Here is a 15941-nt window from a genome sequence, read left to right as displayed (position 1 = left end):
TTGCTTTGGAAATGTTACCACGGTCCTTCAAATTCTGCATTTTAATGATAAATAAACATTTAAAATTCCAGTGAAAGAGAGGGTGTAGACCTTTAACTGAGTGCTGTTCTTGTGATCTTTATCATTCTCTCTTTTTGAGCTTCTGGCTGTCTTCTTTTCCGAGTCTTTGTTGATGCATTTTTCTATTCTGGGTTGTAGTGATTGCTTATTTTGATTCCTGGAGTCTTAGATGATTCCCACCTCCCCATGTTTCTGCATCTGGTTTGTCTTGAATGTGTTTGCATTCCTTTCTTTTCCCCCATCGTGTCCCTGTGTCTGTCTGATCTCTCTGTGTCCTGTCTCCGTGGTCCTTGTTTACTTCTGTCAGGTTTGTATGTCCTGATCTTAGTGTCACAATTTGTTACTTCCTGTTTTATTTTGATAGTCCCTATAAAAATAATAGTGCTGTTTCTTCATTATGTTTCGTTAATCTGTCAGTTTCCAGCTATATAAAGCAGAGTTTCTGTGTAGGAAGTCCTGTGCTGGGATTCTAATCTTGCCTGCCACACACTCACTGATTCTGACTGCCACACAGTCAGAGTTTTGTTGTACTGTAACAATACCTCTTGGCAATAAATCGAATACCGTTGATAAACCTGTTTTTTTCCCTTACAAAAGTGTAACATTTGTAAGGAAAATGCTTTTGTGGATTACGCCCATGAAGAACGTGTCAAATCCTTTCTGCCAAATGCCTCATTCTACAACTGACTCTTATTTAATGCTGTTTATTGGACTGGATCATTTAAAGCTGAAGGAACAAGACATATTGGCAATGTAACAATGTATTCATTGAACAAGCAGGAGCCTCAGTAGCATGTGGAAAAACCAGACACCAGCCACAACAGCCTGGCACCTGCTCCCCATGCTGGTCACCAGCTTGCTCAGACACTGCTGCGGGACAGCGTCATATTCTTCCACCAGCATTTATTGCAAGTCAGTCAGTATGGTTGTGTTAATCACACTGTTTGAACAGCACATCCAAGCTATTCCCACAAGTGTTCAGTGCAGTTGAAGTCAGCACTGTGGGCAGGCCACTCCATCCTCTCCACTGCCAAATTCTGATGCTAATCCCTGATAAACCCTGCTCTGTTGGTGCAAGCGTTGTTGGAGGATAGAATTCAGTCCCACGCTGTGGAGATATGAGATTGCCACTGGTTGCAGAATCTCATCTCGATGTCTCTCTCCACTGATGATGATGACAAGCTTTGTTTTTCCAGTGAGGAAGACTGCCTCAATCCAAAGCTTTTGCCCTATTGGTACAGCAATCAGCATAGCGCCCTCTGCATCTTCTCCACATTTTGACCTTATAATCCAATCAATTGCAGTCTACGATGTTTAGCATTGTCAGAGAAGATTTGACAAGTTTATTTATGGGCACAGCCCACACACTCTACTCTGCTTCCTAACACAGACGCATTTTCCTTACTTGCATCAGTATCCTGTTGTAAGTTATTTTTCCAGCAGTTAAAGAAGCTACTGTAGGGTGGGGAATATGATTAGATTAACTCCTGCAACAGTAAAATTCACACTCATCTCATGTGCCATGCTTTTATATAGATATACTTTACATTTTTCCACTAAAGACTTTCTAATGTTGATTTGGTTCCTCTGTTGGAAATGCCGTTACCTGCACATAGCCACAGCCACTAAAACATGCATATTGATGCAATGATGTAGGCTCTGTAGTCAGTAGCTAACAAACCCAAGATTCAGTGTAACAATAGTCCAGATGTTGTGCATTTTTGCTAGCCCAGTAAATGAAATGAAATAAATAAAATCCTCAGGCCTTCAGTTAATGTTGTCTCTGTACTTTTAGCATAATTAATAATTTTAAGCATAATATAGATATTTTAGATCTGTGATATTATCCTGTATAGTTTCCATGTCATTTTGAGTGCTGTTACCAAGGTGAGTATTCAAACTGTGCACTTTAGCCATTTAAATTAAATTTTTATTGCAAATATGCTCTGTATGACGATGATGACATGATGAGAAATGTATTTCTTTTTGATAGAAAGTTTATGAAACAGTTTTTTAAATATAACAATTTTTCTTTGCACAGAGATGTGCAGTGATGTGTCCACATCTTGGGAGTCATGTGCTGTCCAATGAATACAGTCCTGAGAGAAAACTTAGGTCCAAAGCCTGTAGGTCTTTACCACCAACTAAGCTTTGGTTTATGGATGTACAGTTGAGAAACTATTGAACCTTTTTTCAGTGGATAGAGTACAGGGATTTGTACCTCATCTGTCTCCTGAGATTAAAGAGACTTTTGAGGAACTACAGCTACTTTCTAGCTGGTACTTTCAAAGAAAACAAATAGACTCTTGAGTTGAGTCTCACTGTACTACAGGATGTATCAAAAAGAATAATCCAATTTCAAAAGGTTATATTTTTTAAAGTAATGGACAGAAAAATAAAAATACGTGGCTGAATGTAAAAAATGCTCATTGCATTCCCCTCTGGATGTATTCAATTGTATTTATATAGGAAAAAAATCCAAACAACAGTTGCCTCAAGTCATTTATTATTGTGAGGTAAAGACCCTACAATAATACAGAGAGACCTCCAACAATTAGTTGGCCCCCTATGAGCAAACACTTTGGCGACAGTGGGAAGGAAAAACTCCCTTTTAACAGGAAGAAACTTCCAGCAGAAGCAGGCTCAGGGAGGGGCGGGGCCATCTGCTGCGACCGGTCAGGGCTGAGGGGACGGTCGATATGATCCCTAGTGGCTCCATAATGGTGTGTAGCAATTTAGCCCTTCGCTGCCTATAACAAGCTTCCTATACAAATACATTCAGTATAATGCTGTATAACATATACTTAATGATTTTTGAGGCAACATACAGTGAATAGAAAATATTGTATTGGGTGTATTAGTGAATAATGTCCTTTGTGATTATCTGAACTGGTTTATTTTTGTTTATCTTGATGTTTATCTCGATGACATAGTCATCTCTTCCAAGAACCTTCACAGGATCCAACAAGACATTGTTTCAGAGAGAGAACCCTAACTCACATCCCGTATCTGGAGAGAGTTTAGAAAAGAGTAAAGTAGAAAAGTGCTATATAAGAACCAGTACACTAACCATAATATCGTCCATGGTTTTCAACTGAAACCAGCTCTTTTCAGACCCACTAACATTCGTTCTATTGTCTTGCTTGTTGCCTCTCTGTAAATAAAGGCACTCTAGTTTCTGCACACTGAGTCCGATCTGCACTAGAGGAGCACATATCAATTGAAATATCGATAATATTGATACCATCACTGGTATCAGTATCAGACTGATACTAACACAACTGGATTCAGTCCAGTAAGTCTCCCACTGTCCATCCATTCATACATTCTCTTCTGCAATTCCTCAGTGACAGTCTGTGGCGGGGCTAACACAGAGAGACAGCCAATCATTCACACATTCTCACCTATGGGCAATTTAAAACGAATCAATGTAGCTCCTCTGTATCCTGAACTGTGTTAAATACATATTTTTATCTTTTTTTTAATGAACCATATCGTCACATCAGTTGTATAGCACATGTAAACAACAGCAGCTGATTCAAAGTCCTTTAAAGACAAGCACATTTATATTCCAGGTCTCTAAAAAAACACAGTATTAATATATAAGAAAACAGTGTTAACTAAACTATGATAACTAATTTATGTGGGTAGTTAAAATCACAACGCTGTTGTGTTGGTGTTAATTAAAATGTGTTTGGCAAATGTACAGCTCATAAGTGATGACATGACACATTGTTCTCCAATACAGATACTCCCTTTATAGGTTAAAGTATCGGTATTGATATTGGCCATACTGCTCTTAAGTTACTATTTAGGTTCCCAGCATCACACTGCAATAAACTGCACCACTGATTGAAGTGTAAAAATTCACTTTATACAGACAAAACAGAGCATAAAAGTCATAAAAGTCAACTGATCAAAAATAAAAGACCTAATGTAGAAACTCTGATTTTAACAGCCTGGGGTATAAATATAAGAAGGGTTTGGTTTAGAGGATGCTTTTTTCTGTTAAAGCAATAAGTTATAGTGCAGCTGTAGTTTTTAGTATCAGTGTGCACCTTGACTAACACTTCACGTCCATCTGTCCCAGCTGGTTTGACATTATAAGAAATGGTCAAACTTACCATGTTATTAAATAATCCACCTGTTTCTGTTTCTTCATTCTCTCATTCCTTCCTGTTCGTCATCTCGATCTTTTATCTTTCTTTCATATTTACCTCCCTGTCAGTCTTAGATTGTTTGAGTCTCAACTTCATGAGTGCAAATCTGCAGAGATAATCTCTCTCTCTCTCTCTCTCTCCATTTGCTACCTTTTGCTTCCTTCCAACTAATCCTCCTCTCTGCTCAGATTAAAAAAAAGAAAGGGATCAGAAAGACAGATGCAAGGATGGCAATCTTGTGAGAGAAAAACACTGACAGAGCTATTTTGTGTGTGTGTGTGTGTGTGTGTGTGTGTGTGGTGGGGGGAGGATGGAGGTGGGGGTGTAAACAGAAATAACAGTAATCCCTGTGTGTTCAGTGTCCAGTTTAAGGTCAGCCTAATACAGATGGACGAATGGAAAGGCATCACTTCTTTTTCTTAAAATGGGCACAAATTAATGCTGGACTGTCAGAAAAATGTCTAAACTTTACATTTAGAAACTTCTTTCTGGAATTTTTGACCACTCTTCCAGAAGCGCGTTTGTGAAGTCAGCCATGGATGTTGGATGAGAGGTCTCTGTTGTAATTCAGCCCAAAGGTGTTCCATCGGGTTAAGGTCAGGGCTCTGTGGGGTTAAGGTCACATTCTTCCACACTAAAATCGCTCATCCATGTCTTTAGGGACCGCACTTTGTTCACTGATGTGAAGTCATGTTGGAACCGGAAGGGCCCATCTACACAAGGTTCCCATTAAGCTGGGAGTGTTAATTTTTCAGCATGCCTAGACACTGTGGGCAATTTAAGAGTTCCTTTCAAATGAACTAAGGGGCCAAGCCCAACTCCTGCAAAACAAGCCCACATCATAATCCCCCATCAGCAAACTTTACACTTGGCACAATGCAGTAAGACAAGTACTATTCTCCTGGCAACTGCCAAACCAAGGCTCATCCAAGCAACACGTATCCACTGCTCCAGAGTCCAGTGGCAGCATCTCCAGCTGCTCCGTCATTATGACCCACTCCAAGCTCTCTACGCACTGTTCTTGAGCTAATGTGAAGCTACTGTGCACACGATGCGACTCTGCGTCCGCTGACCTCGCTCTGTGATTTTACGTGGCCTACCACTTTGTGGCTGAGTTGCTGATGTTTCCAATCGGTTCCACGTTTGTTATGATGCCATTAACGGCGGACTGGAATATTTAGTAGCCAGGACGTTTCATGCCTGGACTTGTTGCACAGGTAGCATCCTGGAAGTCTCTGAGCTCCTGACAGCAGCCCAGTCTTTCACAATATTTGTTATGCAATCTGCATAACCTAGGTGCTTGGTCTTATACACCTGTGGCCATGGAAGTCAAATCATATGATTGGAACAAATGATTTGGATGGGTGAGTGAATACTTTTTATAGATATTTTGAAGCTACCAAGAGAAAAGTAAAATTTAACAACAAAAGTTTTTACAAAATTGCTTTTGGTATGGCGCCATCTGTAAAGCTACCTGGACCTGCCACTAATTAGTCTTTTATTTATCAAGATAAAAATGTCATTGAGATTAAAAATCTCATCTCTCTGTGTTCTGTCTCTCTGTCTGCTTTCCCTGTCTTGTTTTTAATTAATACATTTGTAGTCCCGTCAATGTTTTTTGCCCTCTTCATGTTCTCATGTTGCTCTCTGTGTTCAGTCCGTCTGCTTATCCTCAGTCCCAGTGTTGAGCTCAGTCTAAAGTCTGATTCTGAGCTCCAGTGTATATTACTTCCTGTTTTATTTTGATAATCTTGTGTGTATTATGTTCAGTGTTGCTTCCCGGTGTCTCGTCAGTCAGCTTCTGTTTAGCTGTGTCCACGCTGCTCTAGTCTCCCTCTGTGTAAATAATCTGTGTCTTCCTGTCTTCTCTGTTGCGTTGTCCCCTCTTGCTTTGCTTCCAGAGTCTTCTGTGAGTTTCATGGGCACCCTGTAGTTTTCCAGTTGTTTGCTCCTAGTTTTCTTCTTTTCTTGATTTTTCTTTTATTATTTAGTTTCAGTACAGCAATAAAGCTGCCTCTTTTAATCTATTCTTTTCTCTGAATGCTGCAATTGGGTCCCACACTGCCCGCCTCAGAGTGCTACATGATAATTAGGGCCGAGAAGCACAAAGGAGCTGAATAGCTCTGACTTTTCAGTGTCTATATTTGTTTAATCCAACCTCATGCTAATTGTTAAGCGTTAGCATAAACAATTATTTAATTTGATTAACTGACTCTTAAATTCACATTTAAAAAAGAAATTTCAAGAGGATTCACGACTAAAAAGACACAATAAAGAGAACCAACTGCTCTAAAAATGTGAACTGAGCATGCTAAAGGTCATTGCTTCCCACAAGCGTCTGTTTAGCAATATTATCTGAAATCTGACTGGCTGGTGGATACAGTACCTAATACCAAAACAAATACCCTGAGCAGTTGGAGTGAGGGATGGGAGGTAGCTTGAAGGTGTAGGTAGTGTAGGCAGGGAGAGAGGGAAGGTCAGTGTTAACAAAGACTCCATTGTTTCCAAATTCCTTCACTCCTTCATTCCCTTCGTGCATCCGCCAACTTCCACATTTCCTTTCCTGCTATTTTCCCATCCTCGTGTGTTTATCACTGTCTCGTCCCTCTAGCTTTCAGCTAGCCACAGCTCGAAGGGCCGGCTGTCCTGCGCCGTGTAAATGTTTGCTTTTCTGAATGAATTTATAACATGTATGTGTCGGGGTGGCTCTGATGAACATGAAAAGACTGTAGTTGAGGAACGATGAAACAGCCTGTGAAGTTTAACGGACAAAAACATTTCCTGACCAAACTTAGTCAAAAGCTGCTGAAAATAACATACATTTAGACTGTATTGTATACTATTAGATTTAACATCACTGAAATAAGCACCAGGTTCATAGAGTTCATTATAGAGAAACAGAGACAGACATCATTTGGTGAAAGAGCGAAGAACAAATGGGCTAAAACTACAGAATTAGGTTTATCACAGAGAAGGAGAAGACATAAACAAGGAGGACAGACAAAGTCACCGGGGTGTAGTTGGAGTCCAAGAGCTGGTGAAGGTGAAAGAAATAATATTTTAAAAATTAATTAATTGACAACACTACTACTAATAATAACTAAATAAACAATCTGCATATAAGTCACAGTGAATTTCTTATTTGGTAACGTTGTTAATATGCATAGAAACCTAAAAATGACAAATATATTTCTGTATATAAACAAATCCACACTACAGATCAATGAAAAGGTTGGCTTTGTTGTCTTGTCCCTCTGTGTCATCGCAGTGATGCTGCCGTGACGTAAACGTTAGCTTGTCAGTCCACATGTCAGTAGGGTTTTCTCATTCGGTTTGTCCCAGTGAGGACTGTTATTTCACCTCTGAGCCCTCAGCCTTCACTCTGAACCACAGGACTCCCACGCAGGGACTTCAGTACTCTTTAAGTGACACAATACAATGTCTTTCATAGTACCTTTATTTATAAAAAAAAACGAAGGAAAAAGAACACAGAGCTAGTTAAATAAACACAAAGTGAGATAATTCATGGGTGTCATATACATAAATACATAAATATCACAACTGAACCAGTTTGCTACATGACACATACTTGGTATAGTTTCCTGTTTACATAATAAATGTGTAGACCAGTATGAAGGTGCTGGGGAAGGCTCTCGTTTTGTGTCATTAAAAGTGTAATATACTGATGTCATTAAATGACAGTTCTGTGGCAAAGAAGTGCCCTTTTACTGACAACACTGGGACAAACAGAGAGGAGACGTGCACTTAATGTCTGACAGTAATCAGACCTAACACTGATGTCACAGCAGCACTGATCACTGTATTTATGCTGCTGTATTTGTCAGCTAGTGTTATGTATTTTCTGTTACTGTAATAGTGCTAAGGGCTAAGTCTGCAAACATGCATGTTAAAAAATCGAATTAGGGCATACTGCAAACACAAATACTACTAGCCACATTAACTAGTTAATGATGCTAGCTAGCTAGTTAGCTAAAACCATTACACTCCTGCTTTTGCTGCTCAGCCTAAAGAAGAACGAGAGATTTCTAGTGTCTGTGTTTATTTCCTCAATATGACAGTGCTAACGTACAAAAATAAAGCTATGAAGGACCTTACTGTGGCTCCATTTGTGGCTGTGAATCCAGCATGGTGGACAGAGGACAGTGGGGACTCGTTAGCTTTAGTCAGCATGGGAATCTAGAACTGGTTTATGTAGTAAAAGTAAAAGTCGCATTTCTTGGAACTGTTAGTCTGCTTGCCGATCCTGCTTATCGGTTCCACTTGCAGTTACCCTACAATGAGCTGATTGCAGCTGGTGTGCGGAGGAGGAGAATAATGGCGCAGTCTTCAGCTTGGATATAAACGCTAAGCTAGCAAAGAACCCAGAGCGATATTAAAACTGAGTGAATGCTGCTTTGTGTGCAGGTCAAATGATTGGAATCCAGTGTTGCTGTTTCCGATCCCACATTTATCATGTAAGAGGAAGACAGCTCAACCCTCAATCTAACCCCTTCCTTTTCCCCATAACTAACTCACGCACACACTCACTCAGTCTAAAGCACCTTGAGCCTGGGTGTGCAGTGACATACAGAAAGGAGAGGCAGAGACACACACACTCAGACAGAGACTGCTGTCCTTCAGCGGAAACAGCTTTTCCTCAAGAGCTGCCTTCAAAAAACACTTGACGAGAACAGAAATTGGCAATTCATTTATTTACTTGTTCATTTATTTTTGCCCTTGTTCTCTCCCTGCTCATTTTTTTATTGATCGCAATCACTTGTTCCTCGCACGTGTTCAAATTGCAGAGTGGCTTTTTGTCTTTCTTCCCGCCTCAACTGCAGGAAGAATGGCCTAATCAAGGCAAATTGGTGATAATCTACTTGTGAGATTAAGCAGGAAACAGAAAGAACGACTTCAGCAAAAAATGAACACAAAAACAGAAAGCAACGAAAACTTAGGCAGGAAAAAGCGCAGCACAAACAGACAACGCAAAACAGTTAGAAATGCATGAGACACAGGTGGAGAGGCAGATAAAGGATATGAATGGAACCTACCGACTTGTTGTGTGGTCTAGTGTTGGTTGGTACCGGTCTGATGGAGAGTCCTGTTGTACCGTCTGTGGTTCCAAGACTAAGGGCAGAAAGACACACATGTATTACATGCTAAACGTTCCTGTTGTCTGTAATTCGTGGATGGCAGACGAAGTGCCAACAGACACATCAGCCAATCAACAGCACCAACTGTGACTGCTCCAACACTGCCTCTAACTAATCACATCGTGTGTTACTTGTGAAGCACACACAATATATTTAGTTTGATGAGTAATCACAATCAGATAGTTGTGTTTTTACTTTACTGAACTTTGGCATTACTGTTATTGTGAAGATTGTTGCTGTAAAGTCAAACTATATGAAAAGTGTTGAAATGATTTTAAATGAACCTGCAGAACAAAATTCTTCACACATTTTTGTTTCACCCAAACAACAACATTTCTCTCTTTTGGTTCTACCTGTGCACCACCATAATGAGTTTTACAAACATTTAGAAATGTTTAGGAATGATGGCCGAACTAAAATCACTGTAAATACAAGAAACACAAAGCTCTGCCAAGGCAGCTCACTCTCTGGGAAGTATTTACTTTTTAGGGAATAGTATTCTAATTTGGAATAACTACACTAAACACACTTTAAGAAGGTCGTAGTGCAGTAAACACAAGGCCAGATGTTTACTCTGATTTGATTTGAGTGGTTAATGGAATAACATAACTTGTAAATTGCTGATATGAATAACTTGGGCTTTTTACATGTACAATATTTGACTACAGTGTATTTTTAGCTAACTAGGTGGCTCATTTGCTTTCTCTTGACATCGCTTTCTGTAGAGACATAACACATTTTGAAGTCAAAGGCAGAAGTGAAATAAACGTGAGAGCAGAGGTCAAATGTGACAGGATATTTGGAAGGTGGAGGTAATGCTAATCTGAACGGTCTGTCAAAACGGACTGTTAACATCACCCCACCCCGCACAAAGTCTCCACTATGACAATGTTACTTGAGCTCTTCTATTGAACTTCTTGTTTCTATGTTTTGTGTTTACCAGGACTCCTGTACCTGTTGTTTCTTTTTCAGCCAGCTTCTGTTAAACCAGTGCATTTTTATAAACATTTATTTTGTTTATTCACCGAGCTGTGTGTCTGCTGTGCTGCATCAAGATCCTCTTTCTTGACCTATTATGATATAATATAAAGCACCTTGAGGCGACTGGTGTTGTCATTTGGGGCTGTATAAATAAAATTGAACTCCCCATAACAGTACGGAGCAACCAACCCCCGAAGAAAGCAAGGCTCTTTATGAACTATGTCATCCTCAGCCTAATTTACAGTCAGCGCCTCAGTGGACCTCACTCTGTTCACTTGGCCAGTCTATCTCTATCTAACATAGTCTGTCTCATAATGTTTCCAGAGCAGGTTATTCAATTCTCGAGTCAGTTTCAGGGTCTCAGTCATGAATTCATGTTTAGAATATGAATTAAGAGATAAAAAAAAATGCCATATAAAAACAACGCTACTTCTGCAATCAGATGTTTAATGTATCTGGTTTCGTTTTTCTAAAGTCACTAATAAGTGACAGTAGCAACTGTAAGTGAATGTGAATATTTCGTTTTCCATTAATTTATATTATGTTTGCGTGGCAGCGCACTTGTGTCTGTCAAGATTAAATAGAGTCGATGGAGCTTTTGTCCACCTCTAAACTTTGATATTGATGAACTTTGTTCAACCTCGTCTGACAGAGAAAGCGAGAGATGATGATAAATACACACAGCTATTGTTTCAGTTTTTAAAACATCATCAAATAAAAATTCATTGGTAAAATGTCTGCATATAGAAAAACAGACACACACGAGAGAGGTTCAACTATTCAATGTGACATTTAGCTAATCAGATCTGAGGGAGGAAAGTGTGCGGTAAACAAATTCCTCACTTTCCGCCCCACGCCCCCACTCTTCTATAGCTCTCCCTACCCTCTCACTAATCAACACAAGAGCTTTTAGAGTGCAGAGAGGGATTTGTATTTACTCACCAATTCATGTCAACAGCCAAATCTGCTTCATGAAAATGAATAAACAACTATTTACCCCATAAACACTCCACATAGAAAAGCATCTCCTTCAAATCTCCATCTCCTTAAAAGTTACAATGAATATTAGCAGTATGTCACCATCAGTTAAGCAAAAGCGATTGCAAAGTAAAATGTGAACACATGTTGAATGAATGACTACAGCTCAGATCTTTTTATATGAAACTGATAAAAGTTTGTTTTGAATGTGAGGATCTATTTTGTAATGCAACCAGCAATGAGACCATCAGTTGACATGTAATTATATTGGGATCGCCAAACATCTTCATACGGCTAAAAGAACACTATTGTATTACCTCAGTACCAGTTACCCAACATAAGAATCCACATTAACCAGCAACAAACAACATATCTTCTGCGTGTACTGCCAGCAAATTCATGGCCTGTTGTTTAGGGTCTGAATGTACGATACACTTGTTAAATGCAGTGAAGTATTCAGAGCACTTACAGCACAGTTGAGTGGCAAAGGCTGTCAATGCTTGTGTACGTGTTATATTTTTGTTTTTAATTTTTAATATTGAATTTTGAGGAGAAGAATGAATTATGTATGCTTTGTATACTTTCCAGATAAACTGTACAAACCAGGTTTTCTGGCTGGATAATAAACTTATTTGAGACAGAGTTCCATAAATGTCTTTTAAAATTGTGTCTCCTGTTGATTTGTCTTTAAATATGCTGCTACAAAGTAACTAGAATTTCATTTGGTATGTTATCACTTTTCTGTTTTTCATATTTTCAAATTTTCACATGGTGGAAAAAGCCAGTGAACATACAAGAACTTTCTTCACACGTGCAATTTCACAGTTTGCAGTCAACTTAGAAGGGAGTACGTTGAAGCAAGTTTGACATAGAAGTGCTTTCTTTGTGTTAGCAGGCTCAAAAAACCCCAACAGCAAAGTGGCAGATGAATATTTTAATATATTTACTGCTTGGCGCTGCTATTTATATTAATCTGAGAGCTGCCTACTCGAACTCTGAAACTTTAAACTGCATGCACTTGAATGTTACTCTGTTTTATACTGTGACTCTCCCCAACTGCCTATTGAAGAAGATCTGGGAATTGCTGTAGTTTGTGGCCAGATCATGAACTGACATTAATTTTGCTGATTAAATAGATTAAATAGATTCTTGATGAAAGATAGCATAAAAATAGTTACATTTCCATCACTTAAAAGCAAAAATAGACCTGGCAGCAGACTGTATCACAAATATATGGAAATTCCTCCAAAACACCTGAACCTTTACAGCTGGCCTCTAAAGGTGGGTTAAGCTTGTCAGGCTGCATATTTAATTGTTATTTCTGCTAAGAATCTACATCATGATTAGATAACATAACAAACACCAAGTTCACACATAACAATGTTCCTAAGTGCAGAGGAGCCCCTGGGTAGTACGCCAGTGGTCGATTTTGTAATTGTATCATCAGATCTGCGGCCGTATGTTCTGGACATTTGGGTGAAGAAAGGAGCTAAGCTTCAACCGATCACCGCCTGGTGGTGAGCTGGATCAGGTGGCAGGGGAGGATGCTGGAGAGGCCATGCTCCAGACATCCATTACTGAGCCTGCTGCAAGGAGCTGCGACTGTAAGAGTGTTGGTGCCTTTGGGGTGGTTGTAGCTCAGGTGATAGAGCAGATAAATTGGAAGGTTGGTGGTTTGATCCTCGTCTGCTCCAGTTTGGATGCCAAATATTCTTAGGCAAGATAGTAAACCCAGGTTTGAATGTTAGACAGAAACCGCTTACATAGAAAGAACATAGAAAAGCGTGCCTGTGTGAATGGGCAAGTTGCATGAAAATGCTTAGAGTAGAAGAGCACTATATAAGAACCAGTCCATTTACTTTGGTGGTGGCGATGTTGAAACCAGATATCAATGAGATCTGCCCTGAGTTCTTTAAGGCCCTGTATTTTGAAGGGCTGTCCTGGTTGGCACCCTTCTGCAATGTTATGTGGTCTAATTTGTTCTAGGTGAGTGTTGGACTCAGTCTGGGCTGCCCCTTGTCACTGTTCATAATTTTTACAGATAAGATTTCTAGGCGGCCAAGTGCCTGCATTAATGAATTCATACAGTATTAACAGTCATAAAAAGGCAACCGCGCTGGCATGCCACACTTTTGGGCCGATGGGTCAGTTGAAGGGCTGTTGTGCACCGGCTGTACAACGCTGACAGCAGCCAATTTGTTCATTTTTATTACCAACATGCCCTGTATAGAATAGACTTTAGTGTGGAAGAAGTGACGAAAAGGTGGCACTGAAAAGCTAAAAGAGGAAAAGAAAAAGAAACTAAAAACAGATGGCAGCAAAATATGTAAAATTACCCGCTGGAGCTGCTGATGCTGCACCGTAGTACCAGCAATAACTAGTAACAACTCGTCACGGTAGCACCAGGCTGCAGTTTCAATATCTATAATCAAACAAAATTAAATCCATTTATTTATTTATTTGAGTAATCATGGTGGGCCGCATGGACCAAAAATGTCAGGGCCAATTTTTTCTCCCAGTCCAACCCTTGAAACAACCTGTGGGAGAGAGTCATAGATTTTCAGTTTGAGCTTGGCCGAAACTTTAAAAAATTAAATCAGTGCTTTGCACTACACACAGTTCTTGGTGTAAGGGGACACACTCATCGCAGTGCATACTATGACCTGCTGATTTTGGTTGCATGTTTTGACAACCAGCTGCAGTACTCTGGACAGATCTATTGGTACCAACAGAAGTACGATAAAAGAAGAGAAAAACTCTTTAACAGGATCTCGCAAAACCTTTGCGCGATCTCGCAAAAGTAACTTGGGATCTTGCAAAAGTACTTCTTTTCTTTCTTTCTTTTTCTCTAGTGTCCCTTGCGGGGCTTCGCAGTAAAAGGTATTACATAGATGTCTTTACTAATAATTTATGGATTGCATACATTTAAAATACAATAGGAAAAGAAAGAGGATGACTTTGAGGATGGCTTTGAACCATTTGTATTTGTATACACATGACACATAATCAGACATAAGGACACATAAGGGATCTGGATTGCCTGGAGCTTTCTTTAGGTGCCTTCCCAGCTTTGACAAATGCTGAGCAAACAGCATGTAAGATGACTGATAACAGGAACCATCCAGCCTCAGATGCAGACAAAACAGGATTACGCTTAAAGGTCTGCAAATGAGCTCTTTAGTCAAGGGCCTCTGAGCAACAAAATACTGCTCAGTGACAAAAATAGTTATGAGTCCTTGAAAGGAGACCCAGGAATTGTTTACAGGAAGAGGGTGATGGATTGTATGAAGAAGTTAGAACAAGACAATGATATTGACCGGACCTCATACCAGGGGAATTAACACCAAGTCTGTATGGCTTACCAAAGACACATAAACAGGGTGCACCTTTAAGACCAATTGTCTGTATGATTGACTCGGTCACCTATAACATCTCAAAGTTTCTGGCTTCGATCCTCAACCTGTTGGTGGGCAGCTCTGAACACCACATCCAGAACACCCTGGATTTTGTTGAGAAGGTGAGAGATGTCATTATGGAGGCAGATGAAACCATGGTCTCGTACGACGTTACATCTCTCTTCACTTGCATCTCAGTCACGGAAGCGTTGGAGGTAGTCCGAAAGAGGTTACAGGATGACCCCAACCTTAGCAACAGGACCACTCTCAGCATCGACCAAGTGTGTTTGCTCTTAACTGTGTCTTCATTCCACCTACTTCACATACAAGGGTCAGTTCTACAGGCAGAAACATGAGCGTGCCATGGGCTCCCAGTTTCACCCATCGTGGCCAATTTGTACATGGAAGAAGTGGAAAAGGGGGCTTTGCTATCCTACCCTGGAACACCACCAAGCCATTGGTTCAGGTATGTGGATGACACCTGGGTGAAAATCCAATCTCAGGATGTACCACAATTCGCTGATCACATTAACTCGATGGACCGACACATCAAATTCACCAGGGAGGATATGAAAAGTGGCAGGTTAGGCTTCTTAGACTGTGAGTCTGGGAAGGCTCCTAAAGAAAGCTCCAGCTGATCCAGGAGGGAAGGACAACCGCTGCCTAAGCAAAAACCTGTAGTGATCCTGTATGTGTCAGGAGTATCGGAACAACTGAGACACATTTTTCTAAACACCAGGTCTCTGTGGCTTTTAAACCCCAAAACACGCTGTGCCAAAAATTGGTCCACCCCAAGGATCGGGTCCCCCGACACAAACAGAGTAACATAGTGTACGCTCGGGGAAACCAAACAACCTCTTTCTAAGCGGATTGCACCACACAGAAGAACCACCTTGTAAGGCCAGGACTCTGCAGTCTATTTACACCTACAGGCCAGTGGACACTCTTTCAATGATGAGGATGTACACATCCTGGACAGGGAGGGACGCTGGTTTGAGTCAAGGAGGCCATTTACGTGAAAAGGGAAAGACCATCTCTGAATCGAGGAGGGGGCCTGAGGGTACATCTGTCTCCATCTTACAATGCTGTGATTGCAGCCATTCAACTCTCTGTGAATTAGACTCATGGTCTTTGATCAGTGGTTGTTGATCAGTGGTCATAACAATTTGCATATTAATGATCTAGGAACTGACCTCACAGCCCATCGTACA

General features: G+C 40.3%; 1 protein-coding gene across 2 annotated transcripts in view; it reads right to left on the bottom strand.

Moving 5' to 3' along the window:
• tenm3 (teneurin transmembrane protein 3) overlaps positions 1–15941 on the bottom strand; it is a 360038-nt gene that overhangs the window by 259808 nt on the left and 84289 nt on the right. For both annotated transcript variants that reach the window (XM_084932347.1, XM_084932346.1), the window contains exon 2: positions 9275–9350. The gene's annotated coding sequence lies outside the window, so the exon portion shown is untranslated. The remainder of the gene's footprint in view (positions 1–9274; positions 9351–15941) is intronic.

Source organism: Perissodus microlepis, chromosome 6 (genome assembly GCF_051167445.1).
Source record: "Perissodus microlepis isolate ML-2025 ecotype Zambia chromosome 6, ASM5116744v1, whole genome shotgun sequence".
Classification (NCBI taxonomy): domain Eukaryota; kingdom Metazoa; phylum Chordata; class Actinopteri; order Cichliformes; family Cichlidae; genus Perissodus; species Perissodus microlepis.
Note: the sequence above shows the minus strand (reverse complement) of the source record. Positions and strands in the feature narration are given on the sequence as shown.